This window comes from Lepidochelys kempii, chromosome 26 (genome assembly GCF_965140265.1).
Source record: "Lepidochelys kempii isolate rLepKem1 chromosome 26, rLepKem1.hap2, whole genome shotgun sequence".
Taxonomy (NCBI): domain Eukaryota; kingdom Metazoa; phylum Chordata; order Testudines; family Cheloniidae; genus Lepidochelys; species Lepidochelys kempii.
Genome location: NC_133281.1, coordinates 1,177,669 through 1,201,754, shown reverse-complemented (window position 1 = coordinate 1,201,754; position 24,086 = coordinate 1,177,669). Strand labels below are relative to the sequence as shown.

Genomic DNA, 24,086 nt, shown 5'->3' with positions numbered 1-24,086 from the left:
CTGAGTGATCTATCCCATTGTCTAGTCCCAGCTTCTGGCAGTCAGAGTTTTAGGGACACCCAGAGTACGGAGTTGCAGTGTTGGTTATCTTGGCTAATAGCCAATGATGGACCTATCCTCTGTGAATGTATCTAACTCTTCTTTTAACCCACTTATACTCTTGGCCTTCACAACATCCCCTGGCAATGAGTTCCACAGGTTGACTGTATTGTGTGAAGAAGTAGTTTTTTATTTTTGTTTTAAAACTGATGCCTATTAATTTCACTGGGTGACCCCTGGTTCTTGTATTAGGTGAAGGGGTAAATAACACTTCCCCGTTCACTCTCTCCCCACCAGTCACGATTGTATAGACGTCGACCATATCTCTCCTTAATTGTCTCTTTTCTAGGCTGACCAGTCCCAGTCTTTTTAATCTCTCTTATACGGAGGCTGTTCCATCCCCTTAATAATTTTTGTTGCCCTTTTCTGTACTTTCCCCCATTCGAATCTATCTTTTTTGAGATGGGGTGACCAAAACTGCAGACAGTATTCAAAGTGGGGGTGTACCACAGATTTATATATTGGTATTATGATTTTTGACATATTATCCACCCCTTTCCTAATGGTTCCCAACATTCGGTACGCTTTTTTGATGGCCTCTGCACATTCAGTGGATGCTGTCAGAGAACTATCCACAAGGACTCCAAGATCTCTTTCTTGAGTGATAACAGCTACTTTAGACCCTCCTCATTTTGTATGTATAGTTGGCATTATGTTTGCCAATGTGCATTACTTTGCATTTATTAACATTGAATTTCATCTGCCATTTTGTTGCCCACTCACCCAGTTTTGTTAGATGCCTTTGTAACTCTTCCCAGTCAGCTTTGAACTTAACTATCCTGAGTAATTTTGAATTGTCTGTGAACTTTGCCACCTCACTGTTTTCCCCTTTTCCCAGATCATTTATGCATATATTGAATGGCACTGGTCCCCGGACAGATTCTTGGTGGACCCCGCTATTCATATCTCTCCATTGTGAAAACTGACCATTTATTCCTACCCTTTGTTTTCTGGTCTTCTAACCAGAGGTTATCCATGAGAGGACCTTCTCCCTTACCCCATGACTGCTTACTTAGCTTAAGAGCCTTTGGTGTGGGACCTTGTCAAGGTTTTCTGAAAGCCTTGACTTCAACAGAGCCAGGATTTCACCTCAGGTGTATAAAGGCTTTTAACATATAACTGATGCCAAACATGCTATTTTTATTTTTAGATTATCTAAGGCCTGTGCGTACTTTCCTATAAATTGGGTGTTTTAATTTGGGCACAATCTCCACGGAAATGTGTTTAATGAATTATGGGGGGGGAAACACATTGACTTGAAGCCAAGCACATAGAGACTCTTTGGGTTTTCCCTGTCTACTAAACAAGTTATAAATGATTTCATAAAGAAAAGTGAACAATAAAGTGTCCACCATGTGAAATTAGTTATCTGCAGCTCAGTTAAAAAGAATGACCTACATGTTGTGGCTAACCAAAAAAATATTCTTTGGGGGGGGGAAATATTAAATTTCTGCTAGCTGAATTATTTTACTGTCTTTTGGGCACATGTTTTTCAGCATAGAAAACTTATGTTATCATCAAGTTGAACTATCAAATCTAGGAGTAGAACAACTCAGAAGCTCACTAATAATTCATACACAGACACACCTGGCCTGTGACTGGAATAGAACAAACTGAATGGAATGTGGGTCACAAAACAATACTTCGCAGCTTCATTTTAGCTGGAGAAATCCACAACTGAACCACCTTTCCAAGGTAAGTATAAGCATAAGCATCTCTCTCTCTAAGGTTCTTTTATAATTGATTTTTACTGGGATTTTATATACATGTACTGGTGCACACAGAGGTTTATGAATCATTAACACACAACATACAATATCAGTTTATGAACACAAGAGACCAAGGAAGTAAACATTCCGGGCCAGTGTCTTAGCTGGTGCAAATTGGTGTAGCTCTGTTAAAAGTCAACAGAGCTATGCTGATTTACACCAGCTGAGGATCTGACCTATTATGTACGCACAGATATTCCATTCTCCAAGCCAATCCCATCTACACCCAAAAATAGTTACCTTTCACACACAGGGTAACTAAAACAGACAAGACCCCCAACTACATGGGACAGTCTCTCCAGCCTCCTTTCTCTTAGAAGAAGTTTATACTGTATTGCAGACAGTTTGAACCACTCAGAGAAATGTTGCTTTTTCTCTCTACCAGGGTAGCTCTAACTTCAGCTCCCAGGGCATCAGAACTGGGGGTCCTTTCAACTGATCTACAATGTTGAGTGATTGGATAAAGTAGTTCCCGGAGAGAGCCATTTAAACCAGTCCATCCCCAAGTAAACTCTATATTCCACAAAGAGCAGGACACTGGTCTACTCTCCTTCTGTTCAGATCCCTCTCCTGGAAATAGAGATTAAGCAACATAGGGCTGGATCCGGTACCCTACAGTCAATAGGGAAACCAAGCCCATAGTTGAGATGTTAAAAGAACAGAAAATCCGTCTCTCATCTCTAGAGTACACATCCCTATTTAGACTAACAAATTTATTTGAGCATAAGCTTTCATGAGCTACAACTCACTTCATTGGATGCATGCAGTGGAAAATACAGTGGGGAGATTTTATATACACAGAGAACATGAATCAATGGGTGTTACCATACACACTGTAACGAGAGGAGAGGTAGATACGCTGGAGGGTAGGGACAGGATACAGAGGGACCTAGACAAATTAGAGGATTGGGCCAAAAGAAATCTGATGAGGTTCAACAAGGACAAGTGCAGAGTCCTGCACTTAGGACGGAAGAATCCCATGCTCTGCTACAGACTAGGGACCGAACGGCTCAGCAACAGTTCTGCAGAAAAGGACCTAGGGGTGACAGTGGACAAGAAGCTGGATATGAGTCAACAGTGTGCCCTTGTTGCCAAGAAGGCCAATGGCATTTTGGGATGTATATGTAGGGGCATTGCCAGCAGATCGAGAGACGTGATTGTTCCCCTCTATTTGACATTGGTGAGGCCTCATCTGGAGTACTGTGTCCAGTTTTGGGCCCCCCGCTACAAGAAGGATGTGGAAACATTGGAAAGAGTCCAGTGGAGGGCAACAAAAATGATTCGGGGACTGGAACACATGACTTATGAGGAGAGGCTGAGGGAACTGGGATTGTTTAGTCTACAGAAGAGAAGAATGAGGGGGGATTTGATAGCTGCTTTCAATTACCTGAAAGGGGGTTCCAAAGAGGATGGATCTAGACTGTTCAGTGGTAGCAGATGACAGAACGAGGAGTAATGGTCTCAAGTGGTCACCACCACTCCCAAGAGGAGAAGGCGGGTGGTGGTGGTCGGGGACTCTCTCCTCCGGGGGATTGAGTCATCTATCTGCCGCCCTGACCGGGAAAACCGAGAAGTCTGCTGCTTGCCAGGGGCTAAGATTCGCGATGTGACGGAGAGACTGCCGAGACTCATCAAGCCCTCGGATCGCTACCCCTTCCTGCTTCTCCACGTGGGCACCAATGATACTGCCAAGAATGACCTTGAGCGGATCACTGCGGACTACGTGGCTCTGGGAAGAAGGATAAAGGAGTTGGAGGCGCAAGTGGTGTTCTCATCCATCCTTCCCGTGGAAGGAAAAGGCCTGGGTAGGGACCGTCGAATCGTCGAAGTCAACGAATGGCTACGCTGGTGGTGTCGGAGAGAAGGCTTTGGATTCTTTGACCATGGGATGGTGTTCCATGAAGGAGGAGTGCTGGGCACAGACGGGCTCCATCTTACGAAGAGAGGGAAGAGCATCTTTGCCAGCAGGCTGGCTAACCTAGTGAGGAGGGCTTTAAACTAGGTTCACCGGGGGAAGGAGACCAAAGCCCTGAGGTAAGTGGGAAAGCGGGATACCGCGAGGAAGCACAGGCAGGAATGTCTGTAAGGGGAGGGCTCCTGCCTCATACTGGGAATGAGGGGCGATCAACAGGTTATCTCAAGTGCTTATATACGAATGCACAAAGCCTTGGAAACAAGCAGGGAGAACTAGAGGTCCTGGTGATGTCAAGGAACTATGACGTGATTGGAATAACAGAGACTTGGTGGGATAACTCACATGACTGGAGTACTGTCATGGATGGTTATAAACTGTTCAGGAAGGACAGGCAGGGCAGAAAAGGTGGGGGAGTAGCACTGTATGTAAGGGAGCAGTATGACTGCTCAGAGCTCCGGTACGAAACTGCAGAAAAACCTGAGTGTCTCTGGATTAAGTTTAGAAGTGTGTGCAACAAGAGTGATGTAGTGGTGGGAGTCTGCTATAGACCACCGGACCAGGGGGATGAGGTAGATGGGGCTTTCTTCCGGCAGCTCACGGAAGCTACTAGATCGCATGCCCTGATTCTCATGGGTGACTTTAATTTTCCTGATATCTGCTGGGAGAGCAATACAGCAGTGCATAGACAATCCAGGAAGTTTTTGGAAAGCGTAGGGGACAATTTCCTGGCGCAAGTGCTAGAGGAGCCAACTAGGGGGGGCGCTTTTCTTGACCTGCTGCTCACAAACCGGGTAGAATTAGTGGGGGAAGCAAAAGTGGATGGGAATCTGGGAGGCAGTGACCATGAGTTGGTTGAGTTCAGGATCCTGACGCAGGGAAGAAAGGTAAGCAGCAGGATACGGACCCTGGACTTAGAATCATAGAATCATAGAATATCAGGGTTGGAAGGGACCCCAGAAGGTCATCCAGTCCAACCCCCTGCTCAAAGCAGGACCAATTCCCAGTTAAATCATCCCAGCCAGGGCTTTGTCAAGCCTGACCTTAAAAACCTCTAAGGAAGGAGATTCTACCACCTCCCTAGGTAACGCATTCCAGTGTTTCACCACCCTCTTAGTGAAAAAGTTTTTCCTAATATCCAATCTAAACCTCCCCCACTGCAACTTGAGACCATTACTCCTCGTTCTGTCATCTGCTACCATTGAGAACAGTCTAGAGCCATCCTCTTTGGAACCCCCTTTCAGGTAGTTGAAAGCAGCTATCAAATCCCCCCTCATTCTTCTCTTCTGCAGGCTAAACAATCCCAGCTCCCTCAGCCTCTCCTCATAACTCATGTGTTCCAGTCCCCTAATCATTTTTGTTGCCCTTCGCTGGACTCTCTCCAATTTATCCACATCCTTCTTGAAGTGTGGGGCCCAAAACTGGACACAGTACTCCAGATGAGGCCTCACCAATGTCGAATAGAGGGGAACGATCACGTCCCTCGATCTGCTCGCTATGCCCCTACTTATACATCCCAAAATGCCATTGGCCTTCTTGGCAACAAGGGCACACTGCTGACTCATATCCATCTTCTCGTCCACTGTCACCCCTAGGTCCTTTTCTGCAGAACTGCTGCCTAGCCATTCGGTCCCTAGTCTGTAGCTGTGCATTGGGTTCTTCCGTCCTAAGTGCAGGACCCTGCACTTATCCTTATTGAACCTCATCAGATTCCTTTTGGCCCAATCTTCCAATTGGTCTAGGTCCTTCTGTATCCTATCCCTCCCCTCCAGCGTATCTACCACTCCTCCCAGTTTAGTATCATCCGCAAATTTGCTGAGAGTGCAATCCACACCATCCTCCAGATCATTTATGAAGATATTGAATAAAACCGGCCCCAGGACCGACCCCTGGGGCACTCCACTTGATACCGGCTGCCAACTAGACATGGAGCCATTGATCACTACCCGTTGAGCCCGACAATTTAGCCAGCTTTCTACCCACCTTATGGTGCATTCATCCAGCCCATACTTCCTTAACTTGCTGACAAGAATACTATGGGAGACCGTGTCAAAAGCTTTGCTAAAGTCAAGAAACAATACATCCACTGCTTTCCCTTCATCCACAGAACCAGTAATCTCATCATAAAAGGCGATTAGATTAGTCAGGCATGACCTTCCCTTGGTGAATCCATGCTGGCTGTTCCTGATCACTTTCCTCTCATGCAAGTGCTTCAGGATTGATTCTTTGAGGACCTGCTCCATGATTTTTCCAGGGACTGAGGTGAGGCTGACTGGCCTGTAGTTCCCAGGATCTTCCTTCTTCCCTTTTTTAAAGATTGGCACTACATTAGCCTTTTTCCAGTCATCCGGGACTTCCCCGGTTCACCACGAGTTTTCAAAGATAATGGCCAGTGGCTCTGCAATCACAGCCGCCAATTCCTTCAGCACTCTCGGATGCAACTCGTCCGGCCCCATGGACTTGTGCACGTCCAGCTTTTCTAAATAGTCCCTAACCGCCTCTATCTCCACAGAGGGCTGGCCATCTCTTCCGCATTTTGTGATGCCCAGCGCAGCAGTCTGGGAGCTGACCTTGTTAGTGAAAACAGAGGCAAAAAAAGCATTGAGTACATTAGCTTTTTCCACATCCTCTGTCACTAGGTTGCCTCCCTCATTCAGTAAGGGGCCCACACATTCCTTGGCTTTCTTCTTGTTGCCAACATACCTGAAGAAACCCTTCTTGTTACTCTTGACATCTCTGGCTAGCTGCAGCTCCAGGTGCGATTTGGCCCTCCTGATAACATTCCTACATGCCCGAGCAATATTTTTATACTCTTCCCTGGTCATATGTCCAACCTTCCACTTCTTGTAAGCTTCTTTTTTATGTTTAAGATCCGCTAGGATTTCACCATTAAGCCAAGTTGGTCGCCTGCCATATTTACTATTCTTTCGACTCATCGGGATGGTTTGTCCCTGTAACCTCAACAGGGATTCCTTGAAATACAGCCAGCTCTCCTGGACTCCTTTCCCCTTCAAGTTAGTCCCCCAGGGGATCCTGGCCATCCGTTCCCTGAGGGAGTCGAAATCTGCTTTCCTGAAGTCCAGGGTCCGTATCCTGCTGCTTACCTTTGTTCCCTGCGTCAGGATCCTGAACTCAACCAACTCATGGTCACTGCCTCCCAGATTCCCATCCACTTTTGCTTCCCCCACTAATTCTACCCGGTTTGTGAGCAGCAGGTCAAGAAAAGCACCCCCCCCTAGTTGGCTCCTCTAGCACTTGCGCCAGGAAATTGTCCCCTACGCTTTCCAAAAACTTCCTGGATTGTCTATGCACCGCTGTATTGCTCTCCCAGCAGATATCAGGAAAATTAAAGTCACCCATGAGAATCAGGGCATGCGATCTAGTAGCTTCCGTGAGCTGCCGGAAGAAAGCCTCATCCACCTCATCCCCCTGGTCCGGTGGTCTATAGCAGACTCCCACCACTACATCACTCTTGTTGCACACACTTCTAAACTTAATCCAGAGACACTCAGGTTTTTCTGCAGTTTCGTACCGGAGCTCTGAGCAGTCATACTGCTCCCTTACATACAGTGCTACTCCCCCACCTTTTCTGCCCTGCCTGTCCTTCCTGAACAGTTTATAACCATCCATGACAGTACTCCAGTCATATGAGTTATCCCACCAAGTCTCTGTTATTCCGATCACGTCATAGTTCCTTGACATCACCAGGACCTCCAGTTCTCCCTGCTTGTTTCCAAGGCTTTGTGCATTTGTATATAAGCACTTGAGATAACCTGTTGATCGCCCCTCATTGCCAGTATGAGGCAGGAGCCCTCCCCTCACAGACATTCCTGCCTGTGCTTCCTCCCGGTATCCCGCTTTCCCACTTACCTCAGGGCTTTGGTCTCCTTCCCCCGGTGAACCTAGTTTAAAGCCCTCCTCACTAGGTTAGCCAGCCTGCTGGCAAAGATGCTCTTCCCTCTCTTCGTAAGATGGAGCCCGTCTCTACCCAGCACTCCTCCTTCATGGAACACCATCCCATGGTCAAAGAAACCAAAGCCTTCTCTCCAACACCATCTGCGTAGCCAGACTTCAGGAAAGCAGACTTCGACTCCCTCAGGGAACAGATGGCCAGGATCCCCTGGGGGACTAACATGAAGGGGAAAGGAGTCCAGGAGAGCTGGCTGTATTTCAAGGAATCCCTGTTGAGGTTACAGGGACAAACCATCCCGATGAGTCGAAAGAATAGTAAATATGGCAGGCGACCAGCTTGGCTTAATGGTGAAATCCTAGCGGATCTTAAACATAAAAAAGAAGCTTACAAGAAGTGGAAGGTTGGACATATGACAAGGGAAGAGTATAAAAATATTGCTCGGGCATGTAGGAATGATATCAGGAGGGCCAAATCGCACATGGAGCTGCAGCTAGCAAGAGATGTCGAGAGTAACAAGAAGGGTTTCTTCAGGTATGTTGGCAACAAGAAGAAAGCCAAGGAAAGTGTGGGCCCCTTACTGAATGAGGGAGGCAACCTAGTGACAGAGGATGTGGAAAAAGCTAATGTACTCAATGCTTTTTGTGCCTCTGTCTTCACTAACAAGGTCAGCTCCCAGACTGCTGGGCCAAAAGAAATCTGATGAGGTTCAATAAGGATAAGTGCAGGGTCCTGCACTTAGGACGGAAGAATCCAATGCACCGCTACAGACTAGGGGCCGAATGGCTAGGCAGCAGTTCTGCGGAAAAGGACCTAGGGGTGACAGTGGATGAGAAGCTGGATATGAGTCAGCAGTGTGCCCTTGTTGCCAAGAAGGCCAATGGCATTTGGGGATGTATAAGTAGGGGCATAGCGAGCAGATCGAGGGACGTGATCATTTCCCTCTATTCGACATTGGTGAGGCCTCATCTGGAGTACTGTGTCCAGTTTTGGGCTCCACACTACAAGAAGGATGTGGATAAATTGGAGAGAGTCCAGCGAAGGGCAACAAAAATGATTAGGGGTCTAGAACACATGACTTATGAGGAGAGGCTGAGGGAGCTGGGATTGTTTAGTCTGCAGAAGAGAAGAATGAGGGGGGATTTGATAGCTGCTTTCAACTACCTGAAAGGGGGTTCCAAAGAGGATGGCTCTAGACTGTTCTCAATGGTAGCAGATGACAGAACGAGGAGTAATGGTCTCAAGTTGCAGTGGGGGAGGTTTAGATTGGATATTAGGAAAAACTTTTTCACTATGAGGGTGGTGAAACACTGGAATGCGTTACCTAGGGAGGTGGTAGAATCTCCTTCCTTAGATATTTTTAAGGTCAGGCTTGACAAAGCCCTGGCTGGGATGATTTAACTGGGAATTGGTCCTGCTTCGAGCAGGGGGTTGGACTAGATGACTTTCTGGGGTCCCTTCCAACCCTGATATTCTATGATTCTATGATTTAAGTTGCAGTGGGGGAGGTTTAGGTTGGATATTAGGAAAAACTTTTTCACTAGGAGGGTGGTGAAACACTGGAATGTGTTACCTAGGGAGGTGGTAGAATCTCCTTCCTTAGAAGTTTTTAAGGTCAGGCTTGACAAAGCCTTGACAAAGCCTTGGCTGGGATGATTTAGTTGGGGATTGATCGTGCTTTGAGCAGGGGGTTGGACTAGATGACCTACTGAGGTCCCTTCCAACCCTGATATTCTATGATTCTATGAGAGTGATCAGGTAAGATGAGCTACTACCAGCAGGAGGGAAAAAAAAAACGTTAATGGTGTCCAGTTTGCAAATTAATTCCAATTCACCAGAGACTTAGGCTTGAATAGAGACTGGGAGCGGATGTATCATTACACAAAGTAAAACTATTTCCCCATGTTGCCCCATACTGTTCCTCACATGTTCTTGTCAACTGATGGAAATGGCCCACCTTGATTATCACTACAAAAGGTTGGAGTTTTTTGTTTTGTTTTTCTCTCCTGCTGGTAATAGCTCATCTTACCTGATCACTCTCGTTACAGTGTTTCATGTTCTCTGTGTATATAAATCTCCCCACTGTATTTTCCACTGAAGTGAGCTGTAGCTCCTGAAAGCTTATGCTCAAATAAATTTGTTAGTCTCTAAGATGCCACAAGTACTCCTGTTCTTTTTGCAGATACAGACTAACATGGCTGCTACTCTGAAACACATCCCTATTTGTGACCCTAAAAACCGGGTGTAATGTGGAAAGGCCTGAAATGGCTGCATACAAGCCATCAGGAGTGCAGCCTCCAGTGCATAGCTCCATAGACCTTGGCAGAGCTCTAGAAGTCTGCATGGTCCGATCTCCACACTTTATCAAGCACAACCTATTCAGATACACACACCTCTGGGAGCAGGGTGCTCTGCATTGCAGTAGACCAGAACCCTCTCTTATTTCCTTTAAGGACCATTAATTTTTGTATTCCTTTTTTGTTTTTAAAGCCCTTCCTATTAGGCCACTCGCTGGTGGTCACTCTCCCTTTGCAAGGATTACTGGGCGCACACTTGTAGAAGAAAGACAAAAGTGACTTTCTTGTTCATTTATTTTCTGCAAGATAGGATGTCCAGCAGGTATTAGGGCATATCTATCAAAATAATTACTGGGAACTAGTAACATGGCATTTTAATAATCTAGTCACCCCCAGCTGCCTGCAGAGACTCTGATATGCATTTCATTCCTGCTCAGAAAGGTTTCAATGGAATTTATAGCCGTTTTATATTTACAAAATCCTTCTTCTAGGGGAATAAGTCATGTTGGATTGCATGTTCCAGCACACCAGATATTGAAATCACATTCTCTACAAAATCAAACACGTGATGTAGAACAAAACAGATACTGCATAGGATGAAGCACACACTGTATCTGTCAAACAGGCACACGTTACAGTGGGAATGTCTGAAATGTACACTATGCTGGGTGAATTCTTGGAATCTGTGGGACTTGGAAGGATTTCTGTAGCACTATACAGAGCCTATGATACTGTATCGTCATCAGATGCAGCAGATAATTTAATTTTTAATGAAGCTTCTTAAACATTTAAAAAACCTTATTTACTTTACATACAACAATAGTTTAGTTCTACATTATAGACTTATAGAAAGAGGCCTTCTAAAAACGTTAAAATGTATCACTGGCATGCAAAACCTTAAATTAGAGTGAATAAATGAAGACTTGGCCCACCGCTTCTGAAAGGTTGCTGACCCCTGCACTAATACCTCTGCCATCATGGATATCTCTAGGCAGGGGACATCAAGATTTGTTCCTACTGTTTTTACAATGCCCTTTTGTTCTAGATCTTTACACACTTGATTGCAGGGTTATTGTTCTCTCTGTCATGAGTAAATAAATTAGGTGTAATTTAATACTTGATTATAAGATTTACAATTCTGTTCTTTACAGCTTCTCAGGTGAGTGCTCTGTAATTGAACTGAGTGAACAGCTCCATTCATTCTTTTCACAGTATGAAGGGCTTGTCTATGGCAAGTGTAAGAAGGCAGCGCTAAGTCAGGTGCAGAATAGGAGAGTTGTTTAAAGAAACAGTGTTCTCCCTTCTCTTTCTCCTCCTCCAAGCCTCTTCTTGTCGATCCTCTTCTCCTTATGCAGGATAGCAAAGGAAGTTGGAAGTCACCCTTCCTCTTTTAAAGGAAGGAGACATATCAATAACTAATCTTGCCTCAAATGAATACATTTGTGTGTGGTTATATGTAGTTACACACACACACACACACTCACACACACACACTATTTCTAGTGGAGATAGCAGTCCAAAGAATGAGCATACTAAGAAAGCCCAAATTATTGTGTGATAAAAGTCATAGATAAAGTATGATATCTTATTAGATATCCAGGGAAAATATTCTTTCCATTGTCATAGGTCACAACCCTTACTTCCAAATAGCCTATGCCACTATTCAAACAAATATTCAAATGCCGTACATTCTTTCATGTGCTTTAATGGTCCCCAGGTATAAAGCTGGGTCAAATATATGCAGAGAATAGTTTACTCGCTGATTTTACCCCGTCTTTCTGTTTGCAAATTATCCACAATAGACTTCGATTTCAACTAATTTGATCATTGTACAAAATGAATTGATGAATGGTTTTATGTGCACACATTTCAGACCAGGGGCTACTCTCAAACTATTTGCCATAATTATCGTTTAAAGTATTTTCTGTTCACAATTCCCTATTTGCACTGTGTGATTCACTACCTAAGTCAGGAGGTATTATTTTCTGCTACTTGATGAGATGGCTCTTAAACCTAAAGCTTTCAAAATGGCCCCCAAAAACTCCTGCTGTGAATTATTGCATAAGTTCATATTTTGAACAATTATGTGTGACACTCTTTGTTTCTGGGAACATTGCTGTAAACAAATATTTGCTCATGCCAATATCTATGGTAAGTGAATAAAACAATTCACAAATAATATTGAAGTGAATTCCAGATTTTTGCTTGGTTGCTCATGTGGTATTTAACCAACTCAACCTGGATGTCAGCTGATCTCGTTCCTTATTCTGGTACCACTAGTTCTTGAAGGAATGGATGTCTTACACCTAGACAAGTTACCTTGAAGCAGGAGACAAAGGAATCAGATTTGAGCCTTGTGCTTCTAATGCTTTCCCCTCCTCCCCGACCCATAGCAGAGTCACTCTGATAACGCGAGTGTACAATAGCAAAGGGCTTGGCTACACTTGTGAGTTACAGCGCATTAAAGGAGCCCCGGGTGCACTAGCTCACTCTCTGTCCACACTGGCAAGGCACGTAGACTGCTCTGACTCTGCAGCTAGAGTGCTCCTGGTGCTCCGCCTCGGCGAGTGGAATAACGTTTTGTGCGCCCCCGCTGGAGCACTGCAGTGCCAGTGTGGACGCTCTGGTCCTATAGTGCGCTCGGATCGGCCTCCAGAAGTGTCCCACAATGCCTATTCTAGCCACTCTGGTCAACACTTTGAGCTCTACTGCCCTGCCCTCAGGTGACCAACCACCAGACCCGCCCCTTAAATTCTCTGGGAATTTTGAAAATCCCCTTCTGTTTGCTCAGCCAGGCATGGAGTGCTCTCAGCGAATCTTTCCAGGTGACCATGCCTCCACGCGCCAGGCAAGCCCCAGTATGGAGCAATGGCGAGGTGCTGGACCTCTTCGGTGTTTGGGGGAGGAAGCTGTCCAGTCCCAGCTGCGCTCCAGCCGTAGGAATTATGATACCTTCGGGCAGATATCAAGGGACATGATGGAAAGGGGCCATGGCCGGGATGCTGTGCAGTGCAGGGTTAAAGTTAAGGAGCTGCGAATGCCTACCACAAAGCCTGCGAGGCGATCTGCCATTTCTACAAAGAGCTGGATGCGATACTTGGGGGCGACCCCACCTCCACTCCAAGGACTACCATGGACACTTCAGAGCACAGTCCAACAAGGCAGGAGGAGGAGGAGAAGCAAAGCGGGAGTGATGGTGCTGAGGAAGAAGACGACACCCCAGCATCCCTAGATTTATGCAGCCGGGAGCTGTTCTCAAGCCAGGAGGAAGGTAGCCAGTCGCGGTGGCCGGTGCTTGGGGAAGGACAAACACCAGAGGAGGTTCCCGGTAAGTGGCTTTTATTTTGGGCTTTTATTTTATTTTTATTTTATTCGGTGCTGACTCTTGGGGTGAGGAGGCTTAGGGCTACTTGCATGCCTAGATGCAGAATAGGGCGTTGATGTGCTCTCTCACATCTCGGTAATTGGCCTCAGTGATTTCTTCAAAGGTCTCATCCAGAACTTGGGCAATGCACTTGCGCAGGTTTCTCGGGAGAGCCACTGTGTTCCTTGTCCCAGTCAGGCTAACATGTCTGCGTCACTGTGCCATGAGGGGCGGGGGGACCATTGCTGCACACAGGCAAGCTGCATATGGGCCAGGGTGGAAGCCGCATTGTAGTAGACGACACTGCCTTGCTTCCCAGGTCACCCTCAGCAGCGAGATCTCTTCCAGGACAAACTCCTGTGGAAAATGTGGGGACAGTGATCAGTATAGGGGTCCCCTGCAGCTGTTGGCTCTCCCAAGGCACAGAACCCCAGAGGACAGTACAGCTGTGAAACAATTAGTCACGCTTGACCCTGTGCTTACTCACCATTTTGGGGCTCCCATGGGTTATGTGCGCTCGCTCTGGGATGGGCAAATTATGCGATTGTGTAGACTATGCTTGCCCTTAAGTACGGGGGAATCATTGCAATGTCTCTATCATTGCTCTGTCTGGTGTGAACAATGCTGCCTCTGTTAAGTGTTGCATTTTGCCTTTACAGATGCAACCTTGAGATCTCAGCCTTCCGTTTTATCACCGGCTGAGAGGCTGGAAAGAATCAGGGAGAGGCCACGTAGAAGCAAAGAGGACATGCTGCATGAAGTCATGCAGCACTCCCTTAATGAAAATCAAAAAGTGCAGGAGTGGCGGGAGAGTGAAAGGAGGGTCCGCCAGCAGAATGTGGATCGCTGGCACCAAAGCACAGAGTGGCTGATAAGCAGCGTGGAGCGCCAAGTGGACTCAATCCAGGCGCTCGTAGCCATGCAGGCAGAGCACTCCCGCGCCCACCTCCCTCTGCAGACCTTGTCCCAAAACTCTTTCTCTTCTGCCCCCATGTCACCTCCAACCCACTTTCCCCAACATATGGGTTCTTACCACCACCAGCTGCCTCCAACACCTGTATCTTCACCACCCAGCCCTGAAAACTATGACCCTTACCCACTGCACTCAACCCCTATCACCATGCAGTGCGGCACTCATTGCACAGCACTCCGGACAGGAAGGCTCAGTACGATAACGGGACATATGCAAACCTGTGGTTGTACCGTTCCCCACCTCACCCCCTTGCCCTTTCTGTTTCCCAAGCAGTTGTGTTTCTTTTCAATAAATGGATTTTTTGGCTTTGAAAATATTCTTTATTATTTATTGAATAAAGTAAAAGATACCTTAATCCAGGAAAGAAACAGGCACTGCAAGTCAGTGTAGCAAACACAGATTCCTACTAACATTGGAACCACTTCACTTCACCCCCGTGCAGGGCACCAAACATCTCATCCCGCAAGGCATCCCTAATCCTTGCAGCCCCGCGCTGGGCTCCTCTAATAGGCCTGCTCTCTGGCTGTTCAAATTCAGCCTCCAGGTGTTGAACCTCTGAGTTCCATGCCCGAGTGAATCGTTCACCCTTCCCTTCACAAATGTTATGGAGGGTACAGCACGTGGATATAATTGTGGGGATGCTGTCATCAGCCAGGTCCAGCTTCCCACACAGAGAGCACCAGCGGCCCTTTAAACAGCCAAAAGCTGAACCACTCCTTGCTGCTGTGAAGGCTCCCTGTGGAGGGTTTCATGAGCCTCGGCATTAAAGGGTAAGCGGGGTCTCCAAGGATTACAGTGGGCATTTCGACTTCCCCTTCGGTGATCGTCTGGTCTGGGAAAAAAGTCCCGGCTTGCAGCTTCCTGAACAGGCCAGTATTCCGAAAGATGCGTGCATCATGCACCTTTCTGGGCCAGCCTGCATTAATGTCAATGAAACACCCACGGTGATCCACAAGTGCCTGAAGAACCATAGAGAAATACCCCTTCCAATTAACGTACTTGGAGGCTAGGTGGGCTGGTGCCAGAATTGGAATATGTGTGCCATCTATTGCCCCGCCGCAGTTAGGGAAACCCATTTGTGCAAAGCCATCCACAATGTCCTGCATGTTACCCAGAGTCACGGTTCTTCTGAGCAGGATGCAATTAATGGCCCTGCAAACTTGCATCAACACGATTCCAACGGTTGACTTTCCCACACCAAACTGGTTAGCAACCGATTGGTAGCTGTCTGGAGTTGCCAGCTTCCAGATTGCAATAGTCACCCACTTCTCCTCCGTCAGGGCAGCTCTCAATTTTGTGTCCTTGCACTGCAGGGTGGGGGCGAGCTCCTCACACAGTCCCATGAAAGTGGCTTTTCTCATCCAAACGTTCTGCAGCCACTGCTTGTCATCCCAGACTTGCATGACGATGTGATCCTACCACTCAGTGCTTGTTTCCTGAGCCCAAAAGCGGTGTTCCATGGTGGTGAGCATGTCCGTGAATGCCACAAGCAAACTCGTGTCATATGCGTTACTCGAGTCGATATCACCGTCGGAGCCCTCGCTGTCACTTTGGATCATAAGGAATAACTCGACTGCCAAACATGACATGCTGGTGAGACTCATCAGCATACTCCTCAGCAGTTCGAACTCCATTCCCGCAGACTGAAAGGGAAGACAGAGCACGCAGTACAAAAAATGTTGAAAGATGGCGCCAAATGTGGACGGAAGCACAGGGATTGCTGGGATGCAAACCGATGCATCACAGGGTGTTGGGACAGGACCCAGAATGCCCCATCCCTCCCGCCCCCTTCCACAAGCCACAGTGCCAGAATGGGAAGAGATGCTCTGTGGGATAGCTGCCCATAATGCACCGCTCCCAATGCCATTGCAAGTGCTGCAAATGTGGGCATGCCAGTGCGCTTGCAGCTGTCAATGTGGACAGACTGCAGCACTTTCCCTACTGCGCTCTCCGAAGGCGGGTTTAACTCAAAGCGCTCTACATCTGCAAGTGTAGCCATGCCCCAAATGTCTGTGCCTGAGCTAAACAGCAGGGGAGAGCAGTTTAAACTAGTGGGTCACACCCAGGCTGTTGAGAAATACATGGAAATACTAAGGCACTGCTTTGTTTGCTCATGGAGTTGCTGGTCTTTGACAAATGTGACCAAAGCTTTTCCTCATGCAATACTGGAACCCTCATACTAACAAGAAGTTATGGGGAAATTTATCAGAAGAGTCAGATTTAAACAAACTGGACGAGCTTTCTTTGAAGATAATGCCCCTGCTTTTTGCCAACAGATTTGATTAAACAGATAACTTTAATCTTTAGCAGTGGAAAACCTGCCACATTACCAAGTCGGTCTTAACATTGTCAATTGACGCTATGTCAGGTAATCACACACATTTACGGAATGTTCATCGTTTATTTGAATACTCACTAATGTAAAACTTATTGGTCACAATCTCACATTTTTTAATACGCACTATGGAGGCTGCTTCTTTTTCTATTGCTAACGTCTCTTCACACACACGCCAACAGGAAAGTGGCCTCTCACAGAACCACAGAGGGATCCACTACCCTGAAGACCAAGCTCCGGATTTCAAAGCCACCCACCCAGGGGATTTAGAGACCTAGCTTCCACTAATTTCAACGGGAGATAGGTGCCTAATGCCCCTTGGGTGATTTGAAACTCTCAACCCAGGTATGCAAGAATACAAGAATACATATGCAAGAATACAAACATTGCACAGTGTTTCCTCCAAAGCTGACATTTAGAACAGGGAAGTCAAAACTAATTCAGGTGTTTAACTTTAGCCATTTTAGAAAGCAGGAGTTGAGTAATTTTGCAACATTACTCTCAATAAAAAACATTGCTAACACATCACTATCTGGCATATGATAAAATTGTGTGTCACAAAAGGAGACTTACGTTATAAACCTCACAGGGAGTACTACAGCTCCAAGGTATGGTGTTTTGCTAGAATTTGCTAGACATATGCAGATTATGGTGATTTGAGGGGTCCAGAGATCCCCCATGTCAAACATTGAGCATAACAGGACTCTCGAATGACTGACCCTAAAATGTGTCTGACTTTGTATTTCCTATAATTGGCCTGATTTGTTGACTGCCTTTGCTCTAGGGAGATCATTACCAATTGCTTCTAACCTTCCTTCATTTCCAGTAAAATTTTATTTACTCGGTGTGTCAAAACAAAAAACAAACAAACAAACCCACAAACCCACCCCTTCCTTCCATAGAAAGCATATTCCAAGCACAGCCCACACAACCCACTAACTGCAGAAAATGCTGAATTAGTCCCTTACAGTTTACCTTCAGGGACAGCTTTGCCATTAAAGGGAGCCACCTTGGAATAACTTAAAATAAGCCTCTTCACCGTGCCCAGTGCAGCAGCTCCATGAATGATTGCAGGAAAGGCTTAAAAATAATATTTTAACAAAAGATCAGCGTGCTGAGTTGTGGAACGTCTGCTATTTATAAGTGATGGCGCCAAGATTTGCCGACTGTTGTTCCTGACTGGTTTGGACAGTCCTTACAGCTGTTCAGCTACGCTGCTGACAAACTGCTGCTCAGGTCTGCTTTGGGGTGGCTAGAAATAGTGACTAACTACTCGGCGTGCGTGCGTGCGTGTGGGCTAGGACAATGGAGTGCCCGTTCCTCACTGGAGCTTTTAGGCATTGCTACTATATAAATAAGTAATAATATTAATAAATCACATGAACATATAAGTAACACTCAACGGCTGAGGGGTCCCTCAGAATTGTAGACATATATTTAAAGCACAGATGGGCCTAGGCTAGCGCTCTGGATCTGAACTGTTTGTGCACTGGAATCTGAACCCAGATCCATCTCTTAGTGTACAACCAACATTTAGAGGTGTCTGAAATCTAGATCTGGATTTCCTCTTTCAGACCTACTCCTAGCCAGAACCTTAATACCCAATAATAAATGTGAACTTGCCCTAGGGCCAACAACTGTCTCCCAGATAGCAAGGCAATCACAAGAATTAGGGGGAAGCGTGAAAAGGCGTTATTTGTACTTTGATAGTGCCTAGGGGCCAGGGCTGCACTCTGCGAGGCCCTGAGTCCCTGACTTGAGCAGCTTGAACCTATTAGCTTTAATCAGACGTACCGGTCAGTTCACGGAACAGGTTTTGATTTTTAAACATCAGAGTAAAACTCCTAAATTCCTCCACAGAAATGCGAAGGGATCCCACATGCCTGAGACGTCCACATGAGCTGTGCACCTGGAAGTGGAGCACACAAGCAGGCTGGCTCTTTCTCTTCTGGGAGATTACATTGAATTTAGCTCCTCCTGGCATTAATTTTCCTCCACAAACTCTCTTGGGCCCAGATCATCTCCTTCTGCTTCACTGGAGCCATGCTATCAGTGAGTTCCCCTGGCTGGAGCTGCCCTTGAGACTCCCGAGAGGACCCCCCCCCCCAGAAAGAGAACAACACATCCTTAGGCTGTATTATTCTCTCACCTCAGTGTGGACCTGGGACTCTTTTAATGTTCTCTGTGGGCTCTGGAGGAGAGTGCTTGGAAGGGAAAGATTATAGGTATATGTCACCTCTGTGCAGAGAGCTTGAAGGGATGAACTAGGTCTTGGAAAATCAGAAAACCCATTTCATATATGTTTATGCAGCACCTAGTTCAATGAGGCTCCTAACCTTGACTGGGGCTTCTGCTCTGACAATACCAATAAGTAATAAAGAAGACACATCTTGTGCAGCTCTGTAGAGGTGAGTCAGAGTCTGCACCAAGAAGAACTGCATATTGCTCCATCTCCCATCAGTGGTGAGTCACAATGTAATTGTTTCCCATGCATAAAACTCTCTCTCAATATTTAATTGTACCCCTTTGCATTGGATACTGCATATATTGTACCTATGCTTCCCTTTGTTAGTAGGACTTCCAAATCACTTCGACCTCATGCATTCATTGCTTTGCATTGCCTGTTTGTCTGAGGTAATAGAGATATATTCAGGTGCTTTGTTTAATAATAAAGGCCATAAGCATTCTCCATTTATTTAAATATCAATTAATTTTCTTATCACTCCTCTTCTTCTGTGGCTCTGGGAACATTACTGGGTTCAGCAACTTGTGCAAGTGTTGTGAAATTCTCATCAGAATCTAGGTCTGGCAGCATGTGATGGAGAATGGGTTTGCGTAAAACCAATTAATATCAATATTAACTTTTAAAATATTTTTAAATAAATCAGACCTATATAAAGCACACAGTACAAGCTTATATAATGTATGTGTATGGAATGGTGTGGTCAGGCAGATTTCACTTAATTAAAAGAAATTTCCTTTAAACAATTTTATTTTCTAACAAAACCAGCAATTTGAAGAAGCTAAGAACAGAGTTTTAAAATCTGCAGCACCATCACCCTCTAGTGGTTAAAGTAACAATAAAGTCATAGGTTTCAGAGTAACAGCCGTGTTAGTCTGTGTATGCATCCGATGAAGTGAGCTGTAGCTCACGAAAGCTCATGCTCAAATAAATTGGTTAGTCTCTAAGGTGCCACAAGTCCTCCTTTTCTTTTTGCGAATAAAGTCATAGGTTTCAGAGTAGCAGCTGTGTTAGTCTGTATCCGCAAAAAGAAAAGGAGGACTTGTGGCACCTTAGAGACTAACAAGAAAGCTTATACTCAAATAAATTTGTTAGTCTCTAAGGTGCCACAAGTCCTCCTTTTCTTTTTAATAAAGTCATAATAATCAACATTACATCTATAAAGAAGTGATATTGTAACATAACCCTAGAACTAATATCACCAGACTAAAGTCATAGTTGTAAATACTTTAGTTTGCCATCTGAGTGTAGGACAGTACAATAGTCCTTGTAAGAAACAATATAAAAGCTAACAGGAAACAATGTAAAATCTAATTGAGGGTTCATCCCCAATTATAGAATCATAGAATCATAGAATATCAGGGTTGGAAGGGACCTCAGTAGGTCATCTAGTCCAACCCCCTGCTCAAAGCAGGACCAATCCCCAACTAAATCATCCAGCTAAATCCCCAACTAAATCATCAGCCAGCGCTTTGTCAAGCCTGACCTTAAAAACTTCTAAGGAAGGAGATTCCACCACCTCCCTAGGTAACGCATTCCAGTGTTTCACCATCCTCCTAGTGAAAAAGTTTTTCCTAATATCCAACCTAAACCTCCGCCACTGCAACTTGAGACCATTACTCCTTGTTCTGTCATCTGCTACCACTGAGAACAGTCTAGATCCATCCTCTTTGGAACCCCCTTTCAGGTAGTTGAAAGCAGCTATCAAATCCCCCCTCATTCTTCTCTTCCGCAGACTAAACAATCCCAGTTCCCTCAGCTTCTCCTCATAAGTCATGTGTTCCAGTCCCCGAATCATTTTTGTTGCCGTCCGCTGGACACTTTCCCATTTTTCACATCTTTCTTTTAGTGTGGGGCCCAAAACTGGACACAGTACTCCAGATGAGGCCTCACCAATGTCAAATAGAGGGGAACGATCACGTCCCTCGATCTGCTGGCAATGCCCCTACATATACATCCCAAAATGCCATTGGCCTTCTTGGCAACAAGGGCACACTATTGACTCATATCCAGCTTCTTGTCCACTGTAACCCCTAGGTCCTTTTCTGCAGAACTGCTGCCGAGACATTCGGTCCCTAGTCTATAGCGGTGCATGGGATTCTTCCATCCTAAGTGCAGGACTCTGCACTTGTCCTTGTTGAACCTCATCAGATTTCTTTTGGCCCAATCCTCCAATTTGTCTAGGTCCCTCTGTATCCTATCCCCACCCTCCAGCGTATCTACCTCTCCTCCCAGTTTCATGTCATCTGCAAACTTGCTGAGGGTGCAATCCACACCATCCTCCAGATCATTTATGAAGATATTGAACAAAACCGGCCCAAGGACCGACCCTTGGGGCACTCCACTTGATACCGGCTGCCAACTAGACGTGGAGCCATTGATCACTACCCGTTGAGCCCGACAATCTAGCCAACTTTCTATCCACCTTATAGTCCAATTATTGCAATGATCTTGAAGTCAAGAACATGATATTGTCTTATATATTCTGTGAACTACTGTTGAAGAAAGAGTTAGCCTTAAGAGGAAAGATATGTAGAAGAGAGATAGCTCAACAAGTTTTATTTGTTACTCTTAGGAGCGGGTTTATTTTGGAATTTTACCTATTGTCGGTTGTTGTGGTTTTGTGTTGCTATGGTGAAATTTAAGGTTCTGAATAATAAAAAAACCAACCCACTCAAAGCTCTTACTGTTAACAAATAAATATGTTTTCTATAATTTCCCTGTTAAGATGCCACACTGATGACATGACATCCATCAACATAGCTTAGTGACCAAGACAGACCAGTCGGATTCCCACCATGGCAGACAAGCTCACAAGTAACAAAACAAGACCCAAGGCCAAATCCAGAAGTGCTGTGCCAAGCAGTGTTACTTATGCATCAGCAAGTGGGTTCCAAAGAGCCTGAGTGAGTGTAAGCAATTCTAAGTTACATGTGTGATTGACATGCTGAGATGCTGGATGGAAGAAGGTGTAAGTTATAGCAGAGAGTGACCTGGCTATACCTTACACATTCTCACATGCTTCCCCCAGCAGCCTTTCCTGCTATCTTCCTGCCTCTCCTGGGCATGGGAGACTTGGCATTAGCCTCCTTTCTGAGGGAATGAGATGTATGGTTAGAGGAGGGGACTGGGAGTCAGGACACCTGGCTAGATTCCACTGCTCCATGCTTCACTTCGGCAATCTGTATAAGAGACACTGCCTGGGTTTATTGTGGTGGATGTTTGAAAGGCACTGTGAGATTCACAGAGGAAAGGTGCTAAATATCATCACTCATTATTTGGAAAGTAATTTGCCTTTAGAGAGTATTTAAAATATTTTCAGTCCATTAACAACTGAGTCCTTCAGCCTATCGGTGCGGGCCAGACTCAGCAGCAAGTGGATGACAATCTGTGTACTAAACACTGGCCAGACCAGCTGTATTCGCCATACCAAGGAATTAATAATCCTTGTTATTTCTATCCCATTTACATTCGTGTCTCCCTCTTGCATCAAATGTGTGCTTCACTTCAAGCCTCTGGGAGCCTCATCTCTGACTCTGAGCCCTTTCGGGCCATGTCATTGCTGAGTCTGCTAAAGCAAGCCCCAGGGTGTGCGGGACTGGGGCGGTCTAGGAGACATCTCAGAGCAATGACCCTTTGTGGGGAGTGCCTTGCGCACGGTCTGTCTTCGCACCCTTGTTGCTATCACATGCTGTAAGGCCACAGACCCTTACTCCTCTTCAGCCGGACAGCGGCACTGCCCGGAGGCTGCGGCAGATCCACTCCTGCCAACAACAGGGAGACGAGAGCGCCTTGTGCACCCACCGGGAAGTCACTGCAGAGCGAGTCCAGCTGGAGGGGAAGTAGGGCAGGCGGGCTCCCTGAAGCTGTGCAAGAAGCCAGCTGTGAGGCAGTCAGTGCACTGGGCATCTGGTTTCCTGTCAGGCCAGGAAAGCACTGAGGGTTCGGGGAGACAATGGGGTTTGACCCTCTTTTCAGCTATGAATCTCCCAGGCCTTTCCCCACGTTTTATCCATTCACACTGTCACTGTGCGAGGGACTGTGTGCTGGGGGCTCAGAGAGGGACTTCGGACTGGCTGGGGTAAATCCACCCCAGCCCTGCTCTAGGCAGCCCAGAGCAGTCTCCTGAGCGGGAGCTGCTGGCAGGGCCATTCTCCCCTCTGCTGCCCAGGGCCGCTTGTTTGGCACAACAGCCCCAGGCAAATTCCCCAATTCCCTGCTGGGACGGGAGCCCATGTCACTGGGGAGAGCTCTGGGCACTCTCGGAGAAATCCTGAGGTAAAATTTTAAGGGGGATATTCCCTCACCCTACCTGCACACGGAGCTAAAGGGCCAGTCTGCCAGCTCCTGTCTCACTCACACCCTTGAGTCTGCAGTGGGACAGTGATTCTGTGCAGATGGGCTTTGTTAAAAGTCAAACCCACCTGCTCAACCCTTGCTGGTGCTGGTTATACCACTGTAGTAGAGGCATGCAGAGCTGGGTTTCCTCCCAGGGACCAGCCTGGGACAGGGGATGATGGCTGAGAAGTTTTTCCCACTGAGCTCCCAACAACCATTTCACCCTGTTGTTGACTAGGCATTCATACTACAAGTGATGGAGTGGCATATAAGTCGATAAAACCAGGAAGAAGGGCTGGAAGAATGCAAGGCATATAGACACAGAAAGACACCCATTCGACTGTATTGTGAGGAAACAGCTGGAAACATAGGAAACAGACACCAAGTAACGTCTGCAACATTAACAACTATAAGCCAAGATATTTACAGAACCCTTGCTGATCACATGTGGGCGTTAGCACAGGGTGCACCTACTGTCCCAACTCCATCAGATTTGACCTTGAAAATAAACAAAGCCTGATCTATTGCAGGCTTCCCAATGACTTGCCCCAGTTCTGCAAACGCTGAAAGATGTGCACAGCTTTATTCACCCGCGCAGTCCTATTGCACTTCTGTTTGCTTCTATCTATGAATCAATGGGGCTGCTTCTGTGAGTAAAGCTATGCACCTGCTTATGTGTTGCAGGATCAGAGCAGTTATCTTCATTACAATGAAAGTTGCTTCACCTCAGTGACTCAATGGCTTGCACAACATGCTTCTTGTTTCCAAATGTGTGCTATGGCAACAGAGAGGAATAACAGCCATTTTTGGACGGTGTTTCGCACAGTGGCCTTCACTGCTGTAACTA

At 46.2% G+C, this 24,086-nt stretch overlaps 1 protein-coding gene and 1 long non-coding RNA gene across 6 annotated transcripts in view; one reads left to right on the top strand and one right to left on the bottom strand.

Moving 5' to 3' along the window:
- The window catches only part of ZMAT4 (zinc finger matrin-type 4), a 424,404-nt gene that overhangs the window by 116,783 nt on the left and 283,535 nt on the right, over nucleotides 1–24,086 (bottom strand). The window lies entirely within an intron of this gene.
- LOC140903690 (uncharacterized) lies at nucleotides 1,607–23,829 on the top strand. Its single transcript, XR_012156331.1, has 3 exons — nucleotides 1,607–1,794; nucleotides 21,630–21,807; nucleotides 23,478–23,829. It is a non-coding gene; the product is annotated as an uncharacterized lncRNA (long non-coding RNA).